At 39.0% G+C, this 19,353-nt stretch overlaps 1 long non-coding RNA gene across 1 annotated transcript in view; it reads right to left on the reverse strand.

Moving 5' to 3' along the window:
• Window positions 1-19,353, reverse strand: part of LOC140480254 (uncharacterized) — a 41,165-nt gene extending 21,812 nt beyond the window's left edge. The window contains exons 1-2 of the long non-coding RNA XR_011961233.1: window positions 19,166-19,353; window positions 7,841-8,285 (exon numbers count right to left, since the gene is read on the reverse strand). This is a non-coding gene — a long non-coding RNA (uncharacterized lncRNA). The remainder of the gene's footprint in view (window positions 1-7,840; window positions 8,286-19,165) is intronic.

Genomic DNA, 19,353 nt, shown 5'->3' on the forward strand with positions numbered 1-19,353 from the left:
ACCCTGTCGCTATAAGACAATCTTTCCATTTAGGACCATAATGGTGAACCTTCTCTGGAACACTTCCAAGGAAATAATACCTTTTCTTAAATAAAGGGACCAAAACTGCTCATAGTACTCCAGATAATCTAATCAAATGTGATCTTAACAGCACCTTGTACAGTTGCAATAAGACTTTCCCACTCTTGTATACCAACCTTTTTGAAGTAAGGAGAAAGTGAGGACTGCAGATGCTGGAGATCAGAGCTGAAAATGTGTTGCTGGAAAAGCGCAGCAGGTCAAGCAGCATCCAAGGAGCAGGAGAATTGACATTTCGTGAAGAAGGGCTTATGCCCGAAGCATCGATTCTCCTGCTCCTTGGTTGCTGCCTGACCTGCTGCGCTTTTCCAGCAACACATTTTCAACTAGTTTTTGAAATAAGAGCCAACATTCCATTGGCCTTATTGTATAAGCAATTTGGATGAGAAAATAGGAGGCGTGGTTAGTAAGTCTGTGGATGACAACAAAGTTGGTGATATAGTGGACAATGAAGAAGGTTATTTAATAGGAATACAATAGGATCTTGATCAACTGGGCCAGTGGGCCAAGGAATTTAATGTAGATAATGCAAAGTGTTGCATTTTGGTATGAAAAACCAGGGCAGGACTTGTACAGTTAATGGTAGGGCTCTGGAGAGTGTTGTCAAACAGAGAGACCTAGATACAGGTACATAGTTCCTTGAAAGTGGCATCACAGGGAGAAGAAGGCTATTGTTATGCTTGCCTTCATCAGTCAGAGCATTGAGTACAGGAGTTGGGATGAAATGTTACACCTGTACAAGACATTGGTAAGCCCACATTTGCAGTACTGAGTGCAATTCTGGTGTCCCTACAACAGGAAAGATATTAGTAAACTGGAAAGGGTGCCTAAAAGACTGACAGCAATGTTACCAAGACTAAAAGATTTGATTTATATGGAGAGGATGGGGAGGCTAGGACTTTCTTCCCTTGAGTATATGAGGCTGAGGGGTGACTTGAGGAGGTTTATAATATCATGCTGGGCTTATGTAAGGTGATTATCCAAGGTCTTTTCCCTAGGGTAGGGGAGTCCAAAACTTGACGGCATAAGTTTAAGGTGAGAAGGGAAAGGTCTTAAAGGGACCTGAAGGGGAATTTTTTCACACAGAGTGGTACATTATGAAAAACTGCCAGAGGAAGTGGTAAAGGGGGGAGCAATTACAACATTCAAAAGACATTTGGGCAGGTAAATGGATAGGAAAGGTTTAGAGGGATATGGGCCAAATGCAGGCAAATAGGACTAGTTCAGTTTAGGAAACCTAGTTGGCATGGATGAATTGGGCCAAAGGGTCTGTTTCTGTGCTGTCTACCTGTATGATTATGACCTGTGTGCTAGCTTTCTGTGTTTTGTGCACAAGTACCCTCAAGACCCTTTGTGTTTCAGCTTTCTGCAGTTTTTTCTCCATTAAACAATACTCTGTTCTTTTGTTCCCCCTTTCAAAATGAACAACTTTGTATTTTTTCCACATTATACTCCATTTGCAAACTTTCTGCCTACATACTTAATATATCAATATATCTCTGTAAACTGTTTGTAACGTTGAAACACTCAGAGCTAAATTAGAAAGCAAAACATCCAAGGTAATAAATTCTGGATTACAACCTGAACCAAGAGCAAACTGGTGTAGGGTAAATAAAAACAAGAAGTTAACTGCATGTTGAGATATTAAAATTGGTGTGGGATGAAATGGGTTTCAATTCATTGCCGTTGGTATCAGTACTGAAATAGAAGGGAGCTGCTCCAGTGGAATGAGTTTCAGTTGAACTGTACTGGGACCAATGTCTTAGCTAATTTAGTGATTAGGGTCTTAGAGAGGGATTTAAATAACTACAGAAGGGTGGATTTGTGTAATGAGAAATTTGGGTTTATAAAACAAGAGCCTACAGCAGTATTACAATGCAGCTACATTGGATATAATATCCAGAATGAGACAAGAAGGTGTTTAGGTAGGAAGGTTGGTTCAGACTCAATGGGCCAAATGGCCTCTTTCTGCACTGATGGAATTCTATGATTCTCAGCATACATCTAATAACAAGGTGGGCAGTAAGAGCTTCCTTAAATGGTCAAAATGAATATAAGCCCCTTAGAGAATGAGGAACCAGAAAATGGCAGAGAAGTTGAATAAATATTTTGTATCAGACTTCACATGAGAAGACTCTATCAGCATTCCAAAATCGCTAATTATTCAAGGGGGAGAAAGGAGGAGAGGAAATTCATTCAATAACAGTCACCATGTTCTGGGGAAAGTAACAAGGTTAAAGACTGACAAGTTCCTTGAACCTGATGGATACATCATGGGCTATGTAAGAAAGTAACTATATTGATGTTGGATACTCTGGTAGCAATCTTCCAGGAATCCTTAAATTCTGGAAAAGAAGATTGAAAAACCGTTGATGTGACACCTTCTATTTTAAAAATGAATGGAGAAAAATAACAGGTAACTGCAGGCCAGTTAGCTTAAGAGCACAAAAACTAAGGGCAGCAGTAGGCAATTCATCCCCTGAAGCCTGATCTGCCATTCAATATAAACATGTCTGATCTCTTCTCAACCTCAGTTTCACTTTGCTATCCATTTTTCATAAACCTTCAGCCCATTACTGATCAAAACACTATCTATCTTCTCAAATTTATTCAGTATTCCACCATCCACCACATACCACACCACAGATTCACAACCCTTTGAAAGAAGTATTTTCCCCTCACCTTTTATCTTAAATTTGCTACCCCTTATCATAAAACTATGACCTTTCTGTTTAGATTGTCCTACTAACATCCTCTCTCCATTTACTTTGTCAATGCCTTCACCATCTTTCATACCTCAATTAGATCTCATCTTATTCTTTTAAAACTCTGAAGTGTACAGGCCTAAACTGCTCATTCTCTCTTCATAAGACAAACCCCTCATTGCTGGAATCCATTCAGTAAATCTCTTCTGGAATACTTCCAATGAAACTTGATCTCTCTTCCAGTAAGAGGACCAAAACTGTACACAATACGCCATTTATGGTCTCACTAATGCCTTGTATATTTGCAGTAACATTTCCCTATTTTTATACTCTCTTCCTTTTACGATAAATGCTAAATTTCATCTGCCTTCCTTACCACTGGATTTAGAATATTAGATGATTCTTTTTGACCAGTGCAGTTGTGATGGGCTGAAAGGTCTTTTACTGTGCTATAGATCTCTATGACTCTATTACCTGCTGTACCTACACATTAATCTGTGATTGATGCACAAGAAAACCCAAATCCCTCTGCACCGAAGCACTCTGACATTTCTCTTTGTTCAGATAATAAGTTGTCTTTCTATTTTTCTGATCAAAAGTAATAACCTCATTTATCCACATTAAATTTCATCTGCCAACTTTTGGCCCATTTGCCCAGCCTATCCACAGCCACATCATGCCTGACAAATTCTTTGAGGAGATGACAAGCAAGTTTGATAAGAGGAAGTAGTGGATATAATATATTTTCAGAAGACATTTAATTAAGTACTACTTAATAAGGCTCCATGGTGTTGGAGGTAGTACATTGGCATGGATAGAGGATTAACTAACTAATAGAAGATAATTGGCATGAGGGGCATTTTCAGGATGGAAACGTGTAATTGATGTGTCGGAGGGATTAGTGTTGGGACCACTATTATTTGCGATATGTATGAATGACTTGGATGAATGGAGTGAGTGTGCTATTGCCAAGTGTGCATTGACACAAAAATAGGTAGGAAAGCAAATGATGAGGGATGACACAAAGAGTCTGCAGAGGGATATAAACAGGTTAGGCAAGTGGGCAAAACTTTGACAGATGGAATATAATGTGGAGAAATGTGAGATTATGCACTTTGGCAGGAAGAATAGAGGAGCTGGATATTATTGTGAAAGACCGCAGAATGCTACAAAATAGAGCAGTCTTCATTCATGAATCAGGGCTCAGTGGTTACCACTGTCACCTCACAGTGCCAGGGATGCAGGTTCGACTCCTGCCTTGGGTGACTGTCTGTGTGGAGTTTACACATTCTCCCCGTGTCTGCGTGGGTTTCATCCAGATGCTCCGGTTTCCTCCACAATCCAAAGATGTGCTGGTTATGTAAGTTGGCCATGCTGAATTGCCCATAGTGTTCAGGGGTTTGTAGATTAGGTGTGTTAGTCTGGGGTAAATGTAGAGCAGTAGGAGAATGAGTCTGGGTGGGTTACACTTCAGAGGGCCAGTGTAGACTTGTTGGGCCAAAGCGCCTGTTTCCACACTGTAGGGATTCTATATCTATATCTAAAAATGCATCATTTAAATTCAGCAGGTAATATGGAAGGCAAATGCAATGATGGCCATTTTGAAGGAAATTGAACATAAAAATAGGATATTTTGCTGAAATTGGGCAAGGTACTAATCAGATCACAGTTGGAATATTTAAATTGTTTTGGGCCCCTTCTCTAAAGAAGGATACATGGGTATTGTGGCAGGCTAGAGGAGGTTCACTAGACTGATTCTAGGTACGGAGGGATTATTTTATGAGGAGAGGTTGAGTAGCTTGGGCCTGTCCTCACTGTTAAAAGAAGAATTACATGTGACCTTTTTGAAATATGCAAGATTTGTAGGTAACTTGACAGGGTGGATGCAGGAAAGCTGTTTCCCCTTATGGGAGAGTCTACGACCAGAGGGCATAATCTCAGAAAAGATACAGATGCAAAGCAACTTCTTCTCTCAGAGAGTAGTGAACCTGTGGATCTACCACAGAGAGCTGTAGAGGCTGGATTGGTAATATCCTCAAGGCTGAAATCCACAGATTTTTAATCAATAGGAGAATCAAGGATTATGAAGAAAAAGCAGGGAAGTGGAGTTGAGGATTTTAAAGTCAGCCATGATCTCATTGAAAGCCAAGCAGTCTCAATGGGCAGAATGCTCTACTTCTGCTCCTGTGTCTGTGGTCAAATGCAGTGGTGAACAGTAAAGTGGTTTTTCAGGTATGACCTTCACAGCATATCAACGCAAAATATCTAGCCAATTAGCACAAAAGAACACCTCAGTGTATCTTCTACTACTAGCTCTCACAAACCAAAGTTGAAATGACTTTTATCCCTCGTTTTAGTTCATTGTTGAAAGTGCAAAACAAAACAAATGTCTCTCATCCAGATTGCTGTTTTATCTCCCATTATATTCAGTCTGAGATAATTTCTAGGATATTATTGTTCTGGTTGCAGTGCACTTCTCCCTTGAAGCTTCCTTGAGATCCCATCTGATGCAACATTCTACGGATTCACTCTCTGTCTTCAGACAGCTGTAATATACATCCTCAGCCAATTAGGCGAAAGTGAGGACTGCAGATGCTGGAGAATAGAGTCGAGAGGAATGGCTGATGAAGGGCTTTTGCCCAAAACATTGATTCTCCTGCCCCTCGGATGCTGCCTGATCTGCTGTGCTTTTCCAGCACCACACTCTCGACTCCATCCTCACACAATTGTAGCAGTCCTCTTTCAAATCAAGCCTTTATAGGAATTAAATATATGACATGTTCTGTAGGTAATCTGAAATTATGATCCGTGATCACAATAAGCACCACTTCTCTCTCTCTATCTCTCTCACACTCTCTCCCTTCCCTGCCCTCACCCTCCATCCTTTGGAGTCAAACTGTTTTCTAGATTCCCCAGTTAGGGGAGACAACCTCTCAGTACTTACCCTGTCAAACTTTACTCACTTGGCACAAGATAGTGAGAACAGATTAAAGAGAATTGGAAAATGCTGCAAATACACAGTGGGTTATCAATATCTTGGAAAGAGAAAAAGACAGCTGATGTCATGTTGGATGTGTTTGCTTCATCAGACAACTGCAGTTGTCAATTAAGCTCACACTTTATAGAACAGGCCAATAGACCAAAATGTATACACTTTAAAGAGAATAAAATAAACAGCTTTTTTTAAGCAGTTTTATGTTGTACAAAACTTGGGGTAGTGCCACCAACTCCCAAAATACAGCACTTGCACAGCTGGTTTTAAGCCCCGAGTCCCTGAATTGGCTTAAAGTTCCCAAAGTAACTGCCTAGTTGTGCTGAGCAGAACAATCTCATGAGATTTAAAATCAGCAGATAATGCAACAAGGTGGTTTGATATGAGTCCCAGGATTTGTTACTGAGTCTGTAGTTACCAAGGCATTGCCTGTAGCAGTGAAACTAACCACAACACTTACATTCTACACCATTGTTATCATCCAAACTTCATTTGCCAATTATGTAACTATCAGTCACTTCAGCACATGGAAACATATCCACCAAGTCACAGCTGCATCAGGGGTAAGAGAGCAGAGAGTCACATCTGTTTCCCTAAAACCCTGCAGCAAAAACAAATACAACAACAATCTGTCACAGTGCTGATTTCCCTGGGGTTCTGGGAATCATTGAATGCATACATTTCAAACTACGTACTCCTCTGGATCAGGCCAATCAATGCAATTGAAAAAGACAACAAATGACTGCAGTTGGTGTGCAGTGCCAAAAATCACATCATGTATGTACGTTAGTTAATGCTCCAGATCTACCCATAGCCCCTTCATTCCTTCTCAATTCTCTTTCACAATGATTTCAGAGCTGTTTGTAAGAAAAGAATGGTTGTAAACTCTAAGGCCACCTTTAAGCTGTGCAACCAATACTACAAGGGACTGCGTGACTTCAGTGAAAACACACCTATGATCCAGGTCATATGGTGTGCAGCATAATCAGGAGTTTATTAAAGTTTTCCGGTGATTTTTTGTCATATTAAATAAGTAGCCCTCTTCCATATTGTTCCAAAAAGCACAGTTGTTTCTGTTAAACTGGAGATAATCACAAACAGATGCAGGTGCAGAACTTAGTGACATCTATCCCAAGCAGGATGCCAGTCTTTGAGCCCCGAATGAAATTGATTCAAAGGAATATGCTTTTGTTTTGGGGGGCTGATGATTACGTGCTGCTCAGTCACTCTCTAGGATCCCATAGAACAAAAGAGCAAGTCAGTGAGACAGTTCCAAACAGCCAAAGAGATAAAATGGAAAGGAGTACAATCCTACAAGGAAATGTCCCAGATCCCAAAGGATTTCCCTCCTACCTGGTGATATTGCCACTGCTTCCCAGGAAGCAATTCTAAGGCCATAGAACTATGAAGGACTATGTAGTGATCTCCTCACTCTGAAATCCAGCCCTAATTTCTGCTAAGTTCCAACAACATGCTAGTTGGAGAGCTTCTGCCCCTTTAAATTCCTGGCTGGGGTTTTGATCAATGTAGTGTCCTGCTTTCCCATGATTAATGGATGATGGACCTCATCACAGATTCATATCACAAGGCTCCCAGTGGAACATCGCTGCTGGAAATACAGTCATGATCATTTTATTGTGAAGGTATTAACAATAAGAAATAAACAACAATTGATATTATTAATATTTTATTTGAATATACCAGTCCAAATATGGCAAACATTCATCTATTAAACTTTACCACTGCTGCCTGAAGAAAGTTCCAGAGGACCTGGAAACCAGCAAAATGGTTAGGTTTCCCCATACTGACCAACCTAACCAGACCAAAATCAGAATTTAGATCCAGCCCCTCATTTCTGATATGACATTTGAGTCAGCCAGCTGCATGACCCCATTAATATCTTTAAGAGGCTATAAACAAAGCTATTAAATTTACATAGTAGATGTTATATTTGCCTGATTTTAAATGCACGTTTTCTCCTTTAGTGAGTCATCCCACATGCTTAAGTCTAGGTGTGTTTTGGAAGGAACAAATATTTAGAAAATAGAAATGTATGCAGACTTACCAGCAAGTTTAACAAGTTAAAGTTGCACAGTTTATGGAAGAAAGCCTGATTGGGAGAAAGTGTGAATTCAAGTCAACTATATTGCTGGTTAGCATCTTGTTTCTTGTCCAGCTTGGTTCATTCTATCACTTACAGCATGGGTTTGCAGGATTAAATAGAAGTGAGTGAGAAGAATCCCAGACGTCAGTGACAGGTCTACCCCTCCAGGTTCCATTAATATGTCAACCTGGCTAGTCGATTACCAACAGCGCCTGGAGCACTGCAGACCTATGTAGCTCAGGTATCAGATTACTAGATTTCCTCCAGAGCATTGTCAAATTTCCAAGATCCTGCTAGAATGCCATATCAGAGTCAACTCAAACACAAAGCAATTCCTCTTCTCAAGAATAACAATTACTAACGGGAATTTAAAAATGCTGTGAACAGCCAGCAGATCCAGTAGCATCTACGAAGAGAGAAACAGAATTAACATTTCAGACCAATGACCTTTCAAGTCTCTGACAAGCATGCATTTGAACCACCTTAAGGCAAACAGCAAGTACTATATACTCTAAACAATGTTACTGTTATTTTTACAAACTTACTTTAGTTCCTAGTCTCCATTTTCCAACCCATTGGCCCCAAAATTAATGGGCAAGCAAAGAGGAAGCCCAGCAGGCAGGTGGGGAGAGGGGAGCTAAAATAATCTCAGGAACATGGATGTTCTGCTTAATTTAATACTAGGAATGCCGAGAGTATAAATTGTTTGAAATTTGGCATTCTTGCATTTGTCCTGAGGAAGAGATGAACAGCTTAGGCAACATGTGTCCCTTATCATCAATATTTATGTACTTTTTAAAATCATCCTGCTCAGCCAGCCAAATTCTCGCTGACAATCAGAATTTTAAAATCTGGATTGATGAGTGTGGGGTGGTGAGGGTGAGTGTGGGAGGGTAAGGTAGGGGAGATATCAGCTAAACTGAGGACATTCCAGAGATCAGGGTTAGAGGGTCCACCAATAATGGGGTCATGGCTTAACATGTAGGAGGTGTCAGTCATTTGCAGAACAGGCCGGATATTGAGGTTTATCAGGAAAGGAGGTATTGTTGTCATCCAAAATATTGACAAATATGTTTTGTCCTTTACCAATGCTGCTGTAATCACCCAAAGGGTTTTCTTTGACATCATCCTTAAGCTATTTTCTACCCAGTTTACTCTTCAACCTTACAGGCTCTTTCAGCTGCTTTTACATCAGTTATAATTGTGTAAATTTAAAGAAATGTACAAATCAAGAAACTGTAGACTATATTTCCACATTTCCCCATAACTGCTACTTAAGAGTTAAGAAGCAAAAGAAATGTTCGTGTGGGTCTGTCTGCTAAATTATGAAATTATGTTCAAAATGAACCTCGCTGCCTACTTTTGGGGCAACATTGAAGCATGTGTCCAGAATAGCCACCTAAAGCACAAAATCAGTGTATAATTGTTGCATATATAAGCTTTAAAACATAGAAGATATTTGCACCCTATGTGTTTCAGTACACAGACACAAGCATACGAACTTGTAGCAGAGGTAGACCAATCAACATGGTCCATCATAAAGAAGACTATGAATGATTTGATTGAGGCCTCAGCTCCATTCTCTTACCCCTGATACCCCATGACTTCAATAGAGAGCCTCCAATTTAAAATGATGGTGGGAAAAAATTTTTTTCTCTCAGAAGGTATACATCCGTCCCAAAGCTGTTCATAGTATTCCTGCTGTGCTCTGACTAGTGCCTTGCATAGCTTTTAGGTGGTCATGGGGGTGGGGTGTAGGGTCGGTTAGCTCAGCTGGTTAGCTTGTTTTGCAGAGTGACACAGTAGCATGGGCTCAATTCCTGTACCAGCTCAGATCACCATGAAAGTCCCACCTTCTTGACTTAACCCTTCGTCTGAGGCATGGTGACCCTTAGGTTAAACCACCACCAGTCGTCTCTCTCCAATGTAAGTGTTGAACTATGGCAACTTTACCGATGACTTCCTTGTCAGTAAAGAAACTATTTTCTTCTGTCTTAAAAATTCCAATGATTCCACCTCCACCTCTCTCTGAGGAAGAGAGTTCCCCAGACTTATAACCTTCTAAGATAACAAAACTCCCCATCTCCATTTTAATTTTGTTTTAAACTATGTCTGCTGCACCTGTCTCTCCCAGAAAAGGTACAGATGAAGGGTTTTTGCCTGAAACGTCGATTCTTCTGCTCCTTGGATGCTGCCTGACCCACTGTGCTTTTCCAGCAAAACACTCTCGACTCTGATCTCCAGCATCTCCAATCTTTACTTTTGGGCAGCAGCAACCCTATCAAGTCCACTCAAAATCCTTTATGTTTCAATAAAATCACATCTCATTTTTGTAAGTAACTTTCTCATCCCAGAAACCAGTTCAAAAGCCTTCTTTGAACTTATAAAACAACTATGTAAATAAGGAGACCAGTGGGGTGACTCAGTGGTTAGCACTGCTTCCTCATAGTGCCAGACACCCAGGTTTGATTCTACTCTCAGGTGACTGTTTGCACACTCTCTCTGTGTCTGCATTCTGTGGAAGTTCCTTTCTCCTCTGTTAAAGAGTGTCATTGTTTCTTATTGACTCTTTCCTAGAATTAGGATCATATTTTAGTTGAATATCTTCTTTCATTTTCACTAAAGCAGAACACTGCTTAGGCTGAGATCTGAAATTAAAAACTGAAAGTTCTAAAAAGGGTCAGCAGATCAAGTACGATCCATTGAAGAAAAACAGATTTGATGGGCTGGATTTTATGAGGGGCTGCAAATTGCTAACCTCATGTTTAAAAAGTTACTTGCAAGCTGGCCAGCTATGAAGAGGGCTGCACTGCAGCAATAATACAGTAGGATCAGCTTTACTAAGCTGAGAATGGAGCTTCAGCCCCTCAGTAATAGAAAGTCCCATTCTCAATAGCAGCCAGCTGATCTGATTGGCTGGCAGCTAAGCAGATTCAGTAAGTCATGATGGTGGCACAAAGTGGGGGTGGAGGGGGTCACAATGGGGAGCATGCCCCACCAACATAAATAGGGTATTCCCAAAGGGGATAATCCTCTATTCCTGTCTTTGCACTTCAGGAGTGAAGAACGGGTTGGCTCTCTCCCCTCCACTGTCTAACAATTCAGCCCTTAACTGGCAATTAATTTGGAAATATTATGGTAACCCTTTTGAAAATACCACCTTGTCAGAATAATATATTGTTATACAATAACCAATTAATTCTGATTTTTCATTCCCATAAGCAAACCATTTCTACCCAGCTATTTAACATAATACAAAAATGAAAGATTCAGGAAAGAGACCGCGCAGCAGACATTTCTACCACAGATTTAAAGCATTAGTAATTGAGCTGTAAGGCCTCTAACTTCCTCCAAAGATTACGTACAAACCCTCTGCCACTGATTGCAGTCAGTGAGCTCTGGAAAATAAGGGATTATGATCCAACCTGCTGGTATTCACTCAGAAATATCCTACATTTATCCAGAATAAACACACAATATAAATTCAATTTTCCAAAACTTAGAGGAATAAAGAAGGTACTTTCTGGTGAGGACATGATTTATTTCCATGCAGGTAAAATGACTCATTTCAATGATCAGAGCAGCGTGCACAGTTGTTTATATATCCCCAACAACTAACAGGTGTTTCAAGATTTGCAGCTGCGGGCTCTACAACCTGAATATTAGATTCCCGTAACAAAATGTCTCTGACCCTTTTAATAGAAAAGGTTTTCAACACACTTAACTGCGGGTTTCTTTACCATTTTTCTCTCTCTTTCCCAATGCTATCTTCATGACACAACTAAAAAATATAGTCCATTCTGTTTCGCTTAGGTTCTCATTTAATTATCCAACTTCATTTTCATTGATAAAGAAACCTGTACTGCATTCAACATCCAACAATTTATTTTCTATTGGCACATCGTCCATTGTCTTTTTGTTTCATTTAGAACTACTGAATATTGATAAATAGTGTGCTGCTAAGCCACACGAGCCAGATGATCTGCAATTGAGGTATATAACTAACATTTTCGAGCCAAATTTAGCTCTTCATTGGATGAAGTGTATATTTTTGTTTCGCTTCAGCTGGCCATACAATCATACTGGCAAAAAAACTGCAAGTATTCGTACCACAATCCTTGCAAGCTAACAGCACAATGTGTCACGCTGCAGCAAAAACCTACAGGCTTGCCATTTAATCATGCCTTAAGTTATGGATTTCAAACTCATTATAAAGTTTGTCAGTGGAATAGCAGAGCTCTTCATCAGATCCTGAGAACCATTGCAAACTAGTCTATAAAGTACTAGTTCAAAAGGGATGAAGAAGAACTGAGGGTAAACAGGAACTTGGCTGCTCAGGAAATACAGATGAGAAATAGTAAAGCATGCAAGTGTCATTAAAAGATTAGTTAAGTTAAGCAATGTCATTTCAGGTTCCAAGGGCATTCATTACAACCTCCTTTATAGTATTAATCCTCTTTCCAATGCCCCTATGTGAAGCTGCTGAATTACAGAACAAAAGCATATGGGGTAAAGCAAAAAATCTGCAGGTGATTTATCCCTTTTCCATTTTCTCTTTTGTATGTCTCTATTAAAATTTGGATTCCTTTGAATCCAGTTCATAACAAACAGTAGATAATTACTCATATCAGTGTTTGGCTTAAGTGTTCATATTGCCTAATTTATGATCACATCACTGTTTAATTATACGAACAGCCTCTATGGTGCATTATCCATTCTCCTCCTCAATCTCTCCATTTTATTGAACAACCAGTAAACTTTTCCTTCTTTCACAGCAGCTGCAGTCAGGGAATGTTAATATGCTCACACAGGATATACAACATGGGCCCATCTCTGTCACCACACTCTCCATTCCAATTTCTCCACTCCATTTTGCTTAGTCAGGAAAAGGAAGTTGGAGATGGGGCTGCAATTGATTAGAACTGAAAAGTTATGGATTTATTTTGAAAGGGGGAGATTGTAGTAGTTTTGCTTAAGGGGAAGGACTGTTTTTGACCATTTCAGCTAAAATGGGACAAGAACTTGAATGATCAGGAATTCATTGAGAAAGGAATTGAATGAACATTATACCAGACTTACGGACAAAATAAAGGCTGTGAAGATGGAGATGGGAAAACTGCAAAAGAGAAAGTGCTGAGAGTTGACGATAAAAGAAGGAAGGCCAGGAGGATATATTGGCAGATGGGGTTGTGACAAATGCAGTTTGGTCATCACGTTCATTTGGGGTAATCTTTTCATTGGTGATAGTGTATAACAAGTAATATTATACTGCCCTTGTATATCTTTCAGGTTTCATTTCCATTCATTTCAAAGAAGCAAGTTTTTATTTATTAAGATATGGGATTTGGCACAATGATTTGCCAATGGATTTCCCTTTGCCAGATTGTTGTAATCCATCCAAATGTGAATGAGAAATTGAAAAAATTAGGTGAATTTTTCATCCTGTTCTTGTTTTTTAAGATTAGAAATGTATATTGATATAAAATCTTTTTAAAATGTAGCATATTGCTTTTGTATTAACAAAGAGTCATGTTCAATATTTTCTAAAGCTTTTGAAGTAAAGGTGCATCATGTACATTTCTACAATCCACTTCTCTTATCAATTTCTCAAAAAATTGACCAGATTGGACAGAATCTATATTGACCATTGTTTGGTTGACTGATATTTTGCTTATGATTCCCAGGTTTCTCTCTGTTAATCCATTTCATTTTTATGGATATTCGAAGGAGGCTTCATTTTTTTCTAAAATTTAAGTGACTGCATGTTAAGCAACCTACAGCTTGAATGGCAAAGCTCTTGTAACTATTTGTTTCCATATTTTATAATCAGGGAATCCCCCATCAGATTTTTTGGGATTGAGCCTGCTAATTTTACTCTGTTCAACTTTTGCTAATTTATTAAGTTGGTGTATAAAATCAAAAAATAAACTAAAGTTAGTGATGTCAAAGTTGTTAGTATCTGTGGACTGCAGAGAAGCAGCAAAGGGTGCACATAGACTTGGATTTTCCTTCATTATGATCCCCTCATCTGAATATACATGGAAAAAGCCTTGAAGATGAATTAGCCAATAAACTCAATGCCAGATCATTGGCAACAAGGCAATTTGCAGCAAGATTCAATTTCCCTGTATTGTAATCTTTACTGGCATGGAATCATATATGTCCAGTTCGGCACTTGAAACAGTTCAGAACTATTCACTGTTAAAGGTCACAGGAACCCAAGAGAAACCTCTAAGATTCAGATCCTAGGAAAAGAGATTTCCAAAAACTAGGAGAGAGCTTAGGAAGAGGCCTTCGGGTTTTTCAGGATTGTTTGAATGAATTCCATGACCCTGCTCATTAGATAGTCTGTAATTGCTGCACAGTAGGGTGGGGAAGTGGGGAGAGCATATTTCCAATTTGGTTGAGCAACTTTAGATGAGACGAGGGTGTGTGGGTATTCAATGGATGGGTTTCCTTTATTGCTCTGTTTAATCGAATGTTGGCAAATTCCCACTGTCTTTCAGTGTGGCAGTTTCTTCAACAAACTCTTCTCCAACCTTTCTCTGCCATAAAATGGGAGTCAAACTTCGTTCAGTGACAGGGTACCACAAGCTTTCTTGCTGGGTTAAAAGATTTGTTTAGCTGTGAAGAGGTGGCAGGGCAACAGGAAATTAATTCAGTAAGGATTGCAGTCAATGGAGATTGGTACTTACACAGAAAGTGAGGCTGACACTATTTTCTCTGTCTACAAATTTTAATAAGGGAAACTTGCTTGCTCTTTTTGCTCAATAAACTTAGCTCCTCAGACATTTTCTCTAATCATTTTACTTCTTAGCTTAAGGATTCATTCAATGTATCATTTTGACAGATATGTGTTGTTAAGTGGTGCTCTATTGTTTATAATTTGTCCTGTAAATGGCACCTACAAATGAACACTGTTAGAATTTTATAGTTATTCAACACCATTATCAATATATTGGAAAGCTATAAAAGGGAGACTACAACATTTTAGATATATCAAAGAATAAAAGAAGTGCAAAACAACAATTAATATGACAAATCTACAGACACATCAAACAAGCACAACCTAGGTAGAGTGAGGACCAGTGACAGTTGTTGAATGAAGGCTTATAATGTAAAGTGGAAATGGGAGGTACATGAATAAATAAATACTTTTCTTCCATTTTCAGCGAGATGGTGGAAATCCTTATCAGAAAAAAACTCCTGACATAGATATTCAACTGTTACTAGAGGCCATTATATTAGATATTTTACAGCCAGAAATCCTAGGAGATACTGCTGATGAACTAGAAGACTGGAACAATAAATTTCTAATGTTCTGCCAAAAGGAAATTTGTTACAGATATAAAGTTTGTAAGCTTGTTGTGTTTTGAGACTGTCCTTCTAATTTAATGTAGGATGTATACTCTGCTTTTGCTTAACAACAAACCAGAGTAGCTTGTTTGTTATGAGGACAATGAGATTGATGTACAAGGACATTGACGTACTGGGAAAGAGGTGCAATATATTAAAACTTGCCAAAAATGATCAGAGTAGCTGTGCCGATGTTGCAATGATCAAAACATTCAAGTCTCACAGGCAGGTATTAGGAATATTAGATTTTGTAAATGTTTCTACTCTTCATAGTCTGTTTGATCCCAAGGTAGCGAATAGAATTGAGAGGTCTGGAGGAGTGCTAATTAGCCTTCCTACCTGATTACCAGGTATTTATGATTCATGTTGTCATGCGGAAAAGATTTAGTAGAGAATAGTAAATAGAAAACTCACATAGGATCAGTTTGCAGGTTTTATCTAAAGTAACCTTGAACCCCACAGACTGTCAGTCTGCAAAAATCTGAGAGAGACAGAATAGCCAGATTCTACTGTGCAATGACACTGGAAGCTTGGACTCACACTGAAGATACCAAGTTTATGGGGATTTTAATGAGGCTGGAAGATTGATTAGATTAGATTACTTACAGTGTGGAAACAGGCCCTTTGGCCCAACAAGTCCACACCGACCCGCCGAAGCGCAGCCCACCCAGACCCATTCCCCTACATTTGCCCCTTCACCCAACACTACGGGCAATTCACCTAACCTGCACATTTTTGGATTGTGGGAGGAAACCGGAGCACCCGGAGGAAACCCACGCAGACACGGGGAGAATGTGCAAACTCCACACAGTCAGTCGCCTGAGGCAGGAATTGAACCCGGGTCTCTGGTGCTGTGAGGCAGCAGTGCTAACCACTGTGCCACCATGCCGCCCATTGGTGTGGTACAATGGCTCAGTGGTTAGCATTACTACCTCACAGCGCCAGGGACCCAAGTTTGATTCTAGCCCCGGGCACCTGTCTGTGTGGAGTTTGCACATTCTTCCTGTGTCTGCATGGATTTCCTTTCACAGTCCAACAATGCATAGGTTGGGTGAATTAAATGCAGAGTGACAGGGAATAGGTGGATCCAGGTAGGATATTCTTTGGAGGGGCTGTGTGGATTCGATGAGTCGAATGGCCTGCTTCCACACTGTAGAGATTCTATTATTTGTTTTCAGTGGAGGGAAGTACCTTTTTGGTGACAACCACTGTGAAAGCCAGTTTGGGGATTGTTGGATAAATAAAAGGTAAGCATAATTTCAGGAACTGAGAATATATTTGGACTGATTTCTGGAGAATGAAAGCTCTGTTTAAAGGAAAATGTAAAGAACACTATGGAAAGGTATATATAGGTCATTTTAGAAATTTAAAAAGGGGGACCTTTTCTGTAGTATGGAGTGTAAGTGCTCTCTGATTAATGTTTAGACAATGTTATCCGTAGTTTGTTTAATGCTGAAAGAACTCTTAAAACTTGAAATCTTTCCCTGTGATCCTTCCAGTTAGTCATTGGAAATCAAATTTTTAAAAAGAACTTATTGATCTCTATCGGGATCTAGCAGAAAAAATTATGAATTATTATTTGAGAAAGAAAACATAGTCATTTGGTTTCATTTGAGACTTCCAACAATTGCTTGTGCTTATATCTTAGACTTCATCAGCAAACATGGATTGCAAGAGAGGAAAGCATGCTGGCCAGCTTTTTGAGTGTTTTGATTTTTTTTAGGAAGTGGGTAGATAAAGGAATTAGGGTGCACTTGATTTATATGGACTTTCAAAAAGTATTTGGTAAAGTACAAACAGATGCCAATTAAGGGCAAAGTAGTCATGTGGAGAGATTATTGATGGTTAGGAAGCAATGGACTGGAAAGATGTGGTTAGTTGTGTTGCACAGATGGTTCTGTTAGGCCTATTGTTATTTGTAGCATATATAAATAATACATATTTACAGATTGGAGGAACAATGTTGACATTTATTCTTGACACCAAATTGGAGTTGTGGTAAATTACAGAAAGACAGCATTAAACTACCAAATAGTCAAAGTTGTACTTCAAGTTTAAAGCTTTAAAAAGTGCGAGTAATATGTTTTGGAAGTAATAATGGGGAAAAAGTTAAAAATTTTCAAAGCTAAGAAGGATATAAATTGAGTAATAATTTGATCTTTTTCATTTGTTGTAACAAGAGAATATACTTAAAATCATCACAACCATCAACAAGAAGAAAAATTAGGAAGTTTCCTTTCTGCAGAGAATAGTTAGAATGTAAACTTTTTTTCTACGCTTTTTTCTAAGAATGCAAACTTCTGTGCCAGAGAGTTTTGTTGAAGTAAATCCATACATTATTTTACATGGACAAATTGTAGCTTCTACCAGAGGACTGTTAAAGCAAATGAGGAGTGCACAGAAGAATGGAATTACACAAAATTACTAGCACAGAGATAATGCTGAGCCAAAGGAATTGCCTTGAATTCTAGCCTGTGCATGTATGCTCTGTCATTCTACCATTGCCCTGTGAGCTGCAATATGATATGTCAATGGTGGGAAGTCTTCCACATAAAGAATTACACTCACTGAAAATATTTGCACATTTCTTTATTGCATCTGTAAAACACAATGGAGAGGAAACAATAATAAACTGTCATGCTGCTCTCAGGATTCACACACAATATCTAATTGGACAAATGTTAACAAAAGTGCAGAGTTGGGGGGTGCGGGACAGAGAGATTGAGAAATGTTTTGCGAGGTTTTGCTTAAATCATTTCTTTAAGTAATTAAATATGAACTAGTACTGTATTCCTCAGCTATATTCAATGTATGACAGATATTAGAACAATGAGCACAGGAGTAATGTAATTTCACTCTTGCAGACTGTTCCCCCATTCAATGAGATCATGGTTGATCTGTGGCCTAACTCCATGTACTCGCCTTTCCCCATATCTTCAGTGCCTCTGGCAAACAAAAATCTATCCATTTAAGTTTTACAATTAACAATGGGTCGTATAATCAATATAATGACAATGTGTTTGTGATTTGGTTATAATCACTCATTAGCTATTGGAGAAAGATTAAAGGATCCATGATACAAAGTGATTGGCTGCTAGCTTTTCGTTCCCTGTTAATACCAAAAAGAATATGTTGGACTTGCGCAGCAGCAGGTCAATGCGCATCAGTAAAGACAAAGGGCGTCATTTCACACTTATGAAGGACACATCCAAAAAGCCAAAATCTTCCTCTTCCGCTTACAGTCACTAACCGATGTTCTGGACGTTGCCTGAGGGTTTTTTGTTTCCCAAGCGCCTGGTTAGTTGGTATTCACAGAAGCAGATATTTTGGTTTTTCTTATGAATATGTGGATTAAGTTTGTTTTTGGCCAGTCATGGGAAGATTTATTTCTGATTACTATATGTGTGACATCATGAATATGGCGGGAAGAATTCCATGATTGCCATTTCGAAACTTCTTTAGAAGCAGCAAAAACAAAAAAACCTTCCAATTATGTTTTTGATGTTAGCACACATCAAACACAGGAAATGTTAATCCGGCTGTTTTGTGAATATAATTCTTATTTAAGGTACGTTTCAACATTTACGATCATAGTTAAATTCTTGGACCTTATTTGATTTTGTCACCGCGTCATCTCAATATCTCGAAATCCAGTTTGGTCTGTTTTTCAATACTACAAAGTTCATCAATCTGGCACACTTACTAAGCAGCAAGTCCACCGCTGCCTATTTTGAAGAACTTTACATCAATGAAAAAACACAAACATTGCATTTCCCTTATGCAGTTAGAATATTTTGACGTTACAAAAATAAAATCTGATACTTAGCATTAAGTTGTATATATGATATAAATGCAAGTCACGGTATCGTTAACTACACATAAATGGATTCAGCAAGTCCACGGGAAATTCATCCCAATTACAGATCTTACCGTAATTTCTTCCTGAGGTGTGAAGTTGAGAGCGTGATTACTGCTTTGTATGCAATGCTACATACTTACGTGGATGGTAGCTGACCACAAGTACACACTTAATTAATAAATATTGCTCCAGCACAAGGCCGTGACAGACAGGGTGGCCTTCCTTTGTGAGCGAAACCTCTGTGGTTCCATATAGTTTT

This window comes from Chiloscyllium punctatum, chromosome 8 (genome assembly GCF_047496795.1).
Source record: "Chiloscyllium punctatum isolate Juve2018m chromosome 8, sChiPun1.3, whole genome shotgun sequence".
Classification (NCBI taxonomy): Eukaryota; Metazoa; Chordata; class Chondrichthyes; order Orectolobiformes; family Hemiscylliidae; genus Chiloscyllium; species Chiloscyllium punctatum.